This window comes from Hipposideros armiger, unplaced genomic scaffold (assembly GCF_001890085.2).
Source record: "Hipposideros armiger isolate ML-2016 unplaced genomic scaffold, ASM189008v1 scaffold_221, whole genome shotgun sequence".
Lineage (NCBI taxonomy): Eukaryota > Metazoa > Chordata > Mammalia > Chiroptera > Hipposideridae > Hipposideros > Hipposideros armiger.
In genome coordinates, this window is record NW_017731571.1 from 2061680 (window position 1) to 2072103 (window position 10424).

Genomic DNA, 10424 nt, shown 5'->3' on the forward strand with positions numbered 1-10424 from the left:
TAACAATAGAGAAAGGCTTGTTTGGGATCGAAAGAACAGGATATTTACATAAATATATGCGTGTCTATGTAGACGTATGTATATGTGTGCATATATACATGTGTGTATAATATGTATATACCATCATGTGCCGCTTAACGATGAGGCTACATTCTAAGAAATGCATAGTTAGGTAATTGTGTTGTTGTGCGAACATCACAGAGTGCACATACACACACCCAGATGGTGTAGCTTACTGTACACCTAAGCTCTATGGTACAGCCGACTGCTCCTATTGTTCCTATGGTCTGTACAGCATGTTACTGTACAAAACAACACGAGATTAAATCAAGCACAAGAGAAAAGGATGCGATCAAGAGACTCAGTAAACACAAGACTATGAGACTGCTAGAGTCGTAACACGGCATACTGGTTTACAGCAAACTTTTTATAAGTAGAAAGAGCACACTCTAAAATAACAATAAAAAGTGTAGTATGGTAAATACACAAACCAGTAACATAGTTGTCTATTACACTATCAAGTATTAGGTGCTGTAGATAATTGTCTGTGCTGTACTTCTATACAATCGGCAGCACAGTAGATTTGTTTATGCCAGCATCACCACAAACACGGGAGACATGCATTGTGTTATGACATTATGATGGCTTTGATGTCACTAGGCCATAGGATTTTCCAGCTCTCTTATAACCTTATGGGACCACCGTCATATATGTGGTGCACCATTGACTCAAAAGTCGTTATGTGATGCATGATTGTATATATTCCCTCATCTGTGAAATAGACATATGACATATGATGTTCCTTTCAACTCTAAGTCTGTGAATCTGAGTTATGGGCCTTTCTATCCTTATCACGTACTTTTACATTTGGTGGTAAAAGAACCACCAGGGCTCTGCCATCTAGAGCCATGGGAAGTTGACTAGGTGGGAGGTGAGTCACCAAGAGTGGTCTGAGGGTAGTGTACCAAATTGCCCTCTGGCCTGCCTGGCCATTCCCCAGGCAAAAGCCACATATAATGAAGTGGCTCATTATTTCAGCCCTGCTTTTGAAGTCAGAATGTTGCTGGTTTACTGTTCTTCTTTGTAACACTTTGCTTGTATTAATATGTTGCCCATAGTAGACAACCTATAAATATCTCTTGAGCAAATGATTGGATAANACCATAAGTGTCTTATCTTACTCCTTTGGAATTTTCCACAGTTCTTTAACCTCTAGTTTAGGAAAAGTTGGTTTGAGGGTTCTTCAAACGTCCCTGAACTCGTACAGCATGTCTGTGAGCTCATTGCACTTGAGGTGGATGGGCGCTTCTGCTTGCCAGCGTACCTCATTTCCATCTCTCCTCCCTACTGACTAGAAACCTTGTGTTTAAAATAACACACAGCCTCCATTCAGAGCTCAAACTCAGAGCTGCTTTTGGAGGCAGACTTTGGATTTAAGGAGCTATCAGAAGATGCATCCGAGTTGCTTCTTAAATATTCCCTTCTAGACGCTCATGAAGAAATCAGGGATCTCGTCAGGTAAATGTTTTCTTTCCTTTTTCATGGTTCTTTTTGAAAAAATGATGAAGAAAATCATGTCAGTCAGCACTGGAAGAAGCCAGCTGCTTTCTAGCTTTTTCCTGTTGAACAGGGCTTGTATCTGTTTCTCTGAAAGAGGAATAAAGTGATGAAACATGAGTCTCGTGGAGAGAAAACTGCAGTGCAATTCTCTGGGTGTCTGAGGAATAGATGTGCCACAATAGAGCAATCCAACTGCATTTGGGTGTGTACAGGTCATAAAGGTTGGAAAAAGCTGTCTGGTTGGTCTTATAATCTTTACTCTCTGAAGCAGCTGCTGGGAGGGTGGTCACATGACCAGCTCACACAGGAGCGGTTCCCGGTCCTATCTTGGCATCATATCTAATGCTAATAAAACTAAACTGGTTCTCTTTTCCTTGCTCCTTTCTCTTTAAGTAGTTGGGTACCACTCTATCTATCTATCTATCTATCTATCTATCTATCTATCATCTATCTATCTATCTATCATCTATCTATCCATTATCATCATCTATATCCCACTTCTAAATATTTTTGAAGTGTATCATATTTTTAAAGGCACGCCTTTCTCTAGTAATAGAACATTAAAGATTTGTCTTACATCTATTTGTAAAATGTATTCACATTTTCTTTGAACACCCTTAACTATGGCCTCTCGAAATAAAACAACAGTTTATTTGCAAAGTGAGCCTTTTTTTTCCCCCCCCCTGAAACACCACCATTCCTCCAGGGCTTTCTTTGATAGGGCAATTTTTTTTTTGAAACATTCATGCCTATGAAATCTTCAATATATGTCACCTGGTGGGACCAGGTGTGTGTTTACCAATTCTTTCTGTCTGTCTCTCTCTCATCCCCCAAAAGATCATTATTTTCCTTTAAAGTTTAATTTGAAGAAAATTTCATTCTTGTTTGATGATAGAGCCAAATCAATGAATAAATCAATCATTGGTCAGTCAAACAAACATTTATTCAAGTGCATTCTAGATGCTCTGTATTAGAATAGTCACTAGAGTTGGGGGAAGGCTGTCTCAAAGAATATAAATGTCTTCATTGGTGTTTATTGTGTATTTTGACTCCTACCTACATTCATGCAATAATTACCAAATATTATCAGATAGTACAAAATGAAGGGCTGAATTTTAAACTTCAGATTGTGGGAAAAGTTGAAATAATAATACGACTACCATGTAGTTCACTCTACATCAGATACTAAACTAAGCACTTTGCAATCATCTCATTTTATTCTCTCAACAACACTCATTTTCCATATGAGGAAATAGCAGCTTAGAAAGGGGGTAAGTGTCCAGTGTCATGCGGCTGATGAGTGGTAGACTCAATGCTCAAACCCCCAGTCTGGGGCCAGTGCTCATGCTCTGCAGGCACTAGAAAATGCACCCCAGAAGAAGTTGTCTCTGGGCTGGGATGTGAAGCATTGTTTGGCATCCAAATGGCCAGAAGGAAGAGTTGCGTGGGTGATGGACAGGGTGGAAGCGGCCAGTGTGTTNCCATGGGCATTGGGTGGTTCTCTGACCTGAAGCAAAATTGGTATCTCCATACTATGTCAATTAGGACCCAACCAGGAAAATACATTCTTCTGTTTAGCTACCCAATCTATGGTATTTTGTATGGCCACCTGAGCAGACTAAGACAAGGACTCACTGTGGGAAGTCCACGTTCACTAAAGGAAGACTGTTCACACACTGTTGAGTGGTCATGCGTGTGATGTGATGAATGTCCAGAACACCATATTACGAACTTTTTTTCACTGCAGAATGTTATCAGATCTTGCCACATTTGTGACCACTGCAAAGGATAAAAATGAGAGTGTGGTGTGGCACTGCTGCCGAAATGTTACAATGCCAATGCCATTTGTCATGTGAGAGGACTGGTTTCTTTTGTGCTCCAGTCCTAATGGGGGCAAATCTGTGTCCCTTGGCCATATGACAGTTTTGTCTTCTGATGGGGTCACACCAGAGAAAAGAGTATATTACCAAACCTTAGAGAATAAGGGAACTTAGGGAACACTCAGCCTTTTGTAACCAGTGCCAACCCTTCTAAGTCTTCTGGCAGCTCTCATTTTTACAGAGATTGTCTTTTTCTAACTGCTGTTGGTATACATTTCTGTAACGGGCTCTTCTTCTATAAATTCAAAATTACATGACCAACTAACAAAGAATGTGTATTAATAAAAGTCAGCCCTCTCAGGGGCAAAAGTTAAAAGGACAGAGTCAGCGTCATCCATTAGGAAGACTATTTCAAGCAAGCCCAGTCTTCAGAGAATATCAGACAATCCTTTCATTCATTTCCTTTGAGATTATGTTCTAGTGGAATAAGACTGACTGAGTTATTTTTGTAATAACCATTAATGGAGTGTCCCCTTGTATGCCTTTCACTGTATTAAGTTTTGGGGATAAAAAGTTGAATAAGATATTGTTCTTACTCTCAGGAAACCCATAGTCTAGTAAGAAAGGCAAACATCGTGATAATTGGAAGATAACTACAAGAGAAGAATGAACAAAATATTGTGAGAGCCTAGAGGAGGGAGCAACTAATTCTGTCTGGGGAGAACCAGAGAACATTTCAAAGACAAAGTGCACTTGGGGGTGACCTGGAGGGGGCCTTGAGGGTACTTCCAAGGCTCCTATTTGAGAGACCAGTTGGACACAGCCACTGGTAATTTCTCGGGGATGAAGTTAGGCACACTGGGGCAGTGTGGCTAGGCAGGGACAGAGGGTGCCTGGATTAAAGAGTTCCTCTGATGAAGGAATAATAAAATTGGAGACTCAGAGTCAGAATATGGTGTTCCTTTTTAAGTCTGATCTTTAGAGATTATTATTTATTATTATTTTTTAAAGATTCCACTGGGGGCTTGGGAGAGAGGAACAGCACCAGGGAACCGGAGAAGGGGAACAGAGAAGCCGCTATCCTTTTGTTCTTTAGTCTAGTTGTGGAGGGCATCACTTCACTAGCCCAAGTTGGTATTATCATTATGCTTTTCCCAAATGAGGCAGCCTCTCACTGGCCATTGGACNAACAATTACAGTGTCTTATAACTCCAACTTGGTTGGGAATTATTGGTTCAAGTCATACTTTCCACTGGGTCACTGTCTGCGAGTAGCATTCTTCACTGAGAATTATACAGCCACTTGTTAAACACCCATAAGTCAGCCTTATTTCCATCTACTCCAGTATGTGACCCCTGACCCCCACCAGCTGGCCCTGCTCCCCGCTCCTTGCTTACTCTCATTTCTATGGCTTTGCTAATGCTATTTTCTTGCTGGGGATGTCCTGCCCCTTCTCTAGTCTAAGGACATCTATGTAGCATTTAAATCCATCCTAAACCTTCCTTTCTCACTGTCATTGTTTCTTCCTTGTTCATACGAGTATGTGCAAGTTTTGTTTTCCTAAGAACTTATCTCTGAAGGTGAACCACTTCTTTTCCAATCCTTAGTCCCCAACCCCTGGTTCACCCCTTAGTGCAGAAGAGCGAGGTCTGGACCAGTGAACCCCAAACTCAGCCAACTCCCAGAATCACCTGGGAACTTTTCAAAAAGATCTGCTGAATCAAAATCTCTGGAGGTGAGAACAAAGAATGCTTTAAAAAAAGAAAGAAAAAAAAATCATAGGCGATAAGGCTGATGAACGGTCAAGTACTAGCTTTCCGTTCCCTGGAGATATTTCCGTATTTACTTATTTTCATATCCTGCATCACATCCAGCTCCAAACTAAACACCACTGCTCTTACCAGTTAATCAGTTTTGCATCAAGATAAACAAGGTTTTACTTGGCGACTATCATTTTCCATTCCTCCTATTTTGAAAGATGGCCCTTCCTTGGCCAACACACAAGATAAATTCTATTCAGCTTAGTGCTTAGTAATGGTTTTGTTCATGACATGCTTGTCCATTCTCAGAAGATGCAACCCCAACCCCTATTATTACCACCTCCATCATACTTTTCTAGGCTGTGTCTATTTAAATGTGGTGTTGGGCTGGGTGTCCACTTATTTATTCATGCATAGCCTAAACTGCAGGTTTCAACCTTTAGACTCGTGCAGCCAGTTTTGCTCAGACACTTGCATACAGCCCTACTAGTCTGTGGTTTAGATTGTCCAATAAGCCTCTAATCTTGGCCTTAGGTGTGCTTTAATATGTTGACATGACAATTTTTTTCTGAATCAGAGGCATCAAATTATATTTCTCATGTATTATCTACTTATTTTATTTTGAATTACCAGAACAACATATCAATGTTAATAAAACAATTTACTGAGAATCTGATATGTGTAGGGCCATGTACTAGGTAGATACTGGGGCTTCAAAGCTTAATAAGAAAAGGTCTTTGCTTTAGAGAGGCCCATACTCTAATGGGAGATACAGAACACCATTCATAAAAAAGCAATGTACAAAACCACACAGCAGATATCAAGTTCAAATGAATGGCCTGGGCACTAACCACCCTCATGCTTTGGAGGAAGGCTTGACCACAGAGAACTTGAAAACTTCATGGGGAATTCATCATAATACAGAGCTTGGTCTATAGCAGGTACTCTGTAAATACCTGCCAAATGAATAAGTGAATGACTGGGTGATAGTATGATATGAACTGTACTAATTGTAAGATAGGTAGAGCATACCCAAGAGAAGAAACACACCAACACACCACACACACACACACACACACACACACACACACACACACACACGGCGTCTTTACCAATGAACTATAAATGTGTAATCAGGGAATAGCATGAATAAGAAATATAGAACTTAACTCCTTGTTAAGTTTAATCTTTATATTATTGGTAGTAATCATTTATTGAGCAGTAACTAAATTAATGGCACATACTAAATATTATATTCAGTATATGGATTAAACACTCACTGTGTAAATTCACAATATAATAGAGAACAAGGGACATGCCCACTCAATCATCTGAGCTGTGTACAATAACTACCAGACTTATTTTGTAATCAACTCATTTATAGTCCACCTTCCAAAAGAGATTTGATATCAAACAATTTATAAGACCCAAGAGAAGAAGCAAGATATAAAGAGGGTGAGGAATGAGGCAGAAGAAAACTATATGCACCGGGACTAATTGAGTCTGCTTGCAGCTTGGGCTAAAAAGAGAGCACAGGAGTTACGTAGAGCCAGGAATTAAATAAGTTTATGGGAGAAGAAGGGAGAAACCTTTCTCCCTGCTCCGAATTTCTGAAGAAAAATTTTCCATGGGGCTATTTCTAATCCCAACCTCTTAGTTAATTGATGTGATTGCTATTTTTACTACTAATGAGACTCTTACTACCTGCCAGCTAGCCAACTTTTTATGTGCTAGGCACTGTGCTAAATCCCATATACACATTTTAAAAATGTAATCCTGCAACTGCTCCGGGACTAGGTCCTACAACCCTCCCCCTCTTGTAGGCAGGCTNCCATAAAATGTAATCTCCATGAGGACAGGAATTTTTTTCATCTTATTCACTGTTGTTTCCCTAGCACAGTATCTGGCACATAGTAGGTGCTCAATAAATATTTGCTAAAGAGAATTGTAATTTATATTCAAGAATTTTGGTCTATTAGACCCAAACTAAATAAGATCTATTAGAAAGGGGGAGTCATTTACTAGTGAAGAAAGCTCATTCTCAAAAAGTGAATGAAGCCTCAGGCATAACAACTTGATGAGGCTTAGGGAAGAGGGGATTGGACTAATGGGAGTTTTTACCCATGGTTTGTTTAGAAAAAAAATGGAATGAGATGGAAAATGGGAAGTTGGGAATCCCCTGAAGGTTTTGGAAATAATTAACTGAGAACTCTCTTTTGTAATGTTGTTTCGTGTGTCAAAGGTAGGGGGGTAAGAAGAGTTAGGAATAAGCGTAAATTTAATTTCCCACACATTTTAACACTTTTTTAAATGGAATGAATAATAAATAGATAAAAAATTTAGAGAAAGTCTACAGAGGAAATAATAGAAAAAGACTGGGTGGAGGGTAAACTAAAAAAAATCAAGAAAATTGCATCGTTAAGGAAAGAACCACAGATGCAATTCAGCTTGTCAACATGAGATCCAACGGTTTAAAGGAAACAGGAAGTTTTGGGGGCGAATGTAGTAAGTAGAGCAAAAGGGAGAAGTGGGTGGAATGTTAAGGTTGAAGATTTCAGGACAAAGAGTTATTGGACAGTAGAACTTTGGGATGGCACTTAAAGAGGAGATGAGTCATCTCTGAGGCTAACGAGACTTTATGAGAAGATGTGAAAATGTTAGGAATTGGAAGTTACTTGTCATACTGAAAATCTTAGAAACAAACCACCCATTCTCTCATTTAGCATTTATTTAGCATCAACCAGCTTCTGGGGATACAAAGGTGAATGAATCAGGCCAAGTATAATCCCTGCTTTTTTAGAGTTTACAAATGAATAAATCAGATAATCTCACTTATGAATTTCTATGTTCAAGTAGGTGTTCTGGGTGAGGGAGTTCAGATGAAAGAGTGAATAACAAAGGAGCCAGGCCTGGATGGGGTAGGGAGAGGTGGGGGTGTAAGCAGACTTTCCAAGGACTAGCATTTGAACTGGGATCTGGAGTGGGAGAGGGATGGGAGTTGGGTGGAAGAATCCTTCTAGATAGAGGGAANCTCTGAAATCATGAAGCTTCAGGACAGAGTTCATTGGATGATATGTATTCTGATTTCATTCAATCATTAATTAATTCATATAATTATTCATCTAACAAATATTTGTGTAAGCTCATTGAGAATCTCAATCATTGAGAAGGGAGTCACAATACCCTGTCTTTATTCTCCAGTCTTAATAAAGAGTCAGGACTGCTATGGGGATGAAAAATGATCACAGAAGAGAAGTGCACAGCCACCAGGTGCTGTGAGGACAGGTACATGGAGCTCCTGTACACAGCTGTGGTCTCCCTGCATTTAAGCTGATAGCCATCTCCTTAGCATGGCCAGCCAGGGGGATAATAACTAGACTTCAGCAGGGGCACCTTACAAGAATTCAGGCTCAAGATCTACAGCCCACTGTGTTCATTCACATTAACCTTTCATGCTACTGTAGGTTTTGTGGTGACAAAATCCTAAGGGTGCACTTGCCTTTTCATCATGCACTCATCCTTGTTGTAAAACATCTCTTCAAAATGATAGATGATGTTTAAAGCATCGTCTATAATAATGATTCTGTTGTCCTGGAATTGTGTTGGAACTGAAGTACTGGTTGGAGTCTTAGTGTCACAGGATGTTTTGTCCTGAAGGGAGTGGTGTGTCTCTTCCTAGATGTTGCCACTGGGAAACAAGTGATTAGAAAGGTTAGCATAGTTAGGTTGATACCGGATCTGAACATTGCAGGATATACGATGTAAAATAACCATTCAATTTTCTTGCACATAAATTGTAAAATCACCCTTTGATCTTTTGTATTTAGCAAAAGCAGTAATGTCAATTAATGCCAAAGTAATTCACAATGACTGATGATAAAATAGAGCAACTACCCCACTGGCTTTAGGCTTTGAGAAGTATTACATATTTGTAGGTTATTTTACAATAGCCTTACGCTACTGATTCTTAATTTTCTTAAATCAATATTGAAGTTGTATTATTTCAGCACATACAAAAGGAAGGTAAGGAGTTAATTGGGCCAGAAAATTGGCAGGAGGAGCCCCTCAGGGGTTAAATTTCACTCACAATGCAGGGCTGGTGACAAGCACAACCAAACTCAGCTTTTGTCTTATTATTCTTTTCAGTACCAGCCATAATAGGGGTGCCTAAAAATGACTTTCACCTCTCCCCTGTGTACTCTCATAACAAAATCATTGCCAACCAGAGCTAGCAATCCAGGGCAATAAAGCACTACAGGTAAGAGGGTGGATTTAGGAATAAAACTGACCTGGTTGCTTCTCCAATCTGATTCTTTCTAGCACGTAACTTCTCTAAGCTTCAGTTCCCTGATCTGTGAAGTCAAAACATGAAAAGCTCCTAGCCCTTAGAAACGGTATGACAATTAAGTGAGCTAATGTATGCAAAGCTTTTAGCACATTCAATCAATGTTAACTCTTATTATCCCAGGTAACCTGTGAATAATAGAACTGAGCTGNTGCTATTGTTTCCCCTGGTCTACAGGATCAAATTTGAAAATGCAGTCACTGTTTACTCTTAGTTGGCAATTTTGAGGTCCACTATGAGATTGTGTGTGCAGGCAGGACTGAGTGGGGTAGAAATCACTGATGGAAGGCATGAGGGGACTCAGAAAAGAAAGTGTGGATCTGAGAGTGCCTTATAGCTCCGGGAAGGAAAGGACAGACCTTAGAAGGGTGGGTCTCATTCATCCTTCCTGCATCCTTCATGCAGGGTGCCTCCTAGCCACAGTTCTGCTGCCTGACTGCGGCTCCCAACTGACTGGCCACTTCCTGGCCAGCTGCTGCTAGCCAGGTGCTGTATGTCATCCCCGCCGTGGCTGTGCACAAGATAATTTATATATTGGTGTAAACGCACCTCAAACTCCTTTGAGATGAAAGACTCCATATAAAACTGAGTTATAGCCCTGCTTAACAGGAGCACTGCTGAGGTTTTCCAAAAGTGGAGTGAAACCCCTTTGGCATCTGGGAAGTGCTGGTTGTAAAGGACTGTGGGCCATTTCAGCAGCTCTAGTTTTTGCTGTTGATCCTGTGTGCCGTAAATCATTCTCCTCCAAGTCCAAAGGCGGCCTTTGCATTTGCCAATACACTAAGGAGGAGGATCTCCAACTGGTCCAAACTGAGGCTGGATCTTTGCCTTTTTGCTTTGTTTTGGAAGTGAGGAGAACACACACACACACACACACACACACACACACACACACACTCATGCCCTCCCTGCACTCACATTCTCTCACACACTCACACA

The 10424-nt window shown here is 40.4% G+C and overlaps 1 protein-coding gene across 2 annotated transcripts in view; it reads left to right on the forward strand.

The window, feature by feature from the left end:
* The window catches only part of JCAD (junctional cadherin 5 associated), a 130337-nt gene that overhangs the window by 18351 nt on the left and 101562 nt on the right, over positions 1-10424 (forward strand). Inside the window, exon 1 of one of the 2 annotated variants that reach the window (XM_019654402.1) lies at positions 1395-1518. The exons of the other annotated variant lie outside the window; for it this stretch is intronic. The gene's annotated coding sequence lies outside the window, so the exon portion shown is untranslated. Of the gene's footprint in view, positions 1-1394; positions 1519-10424 lie in introns of those variants that run through there. 2 annotated transcript variants of the gene reach the window in all.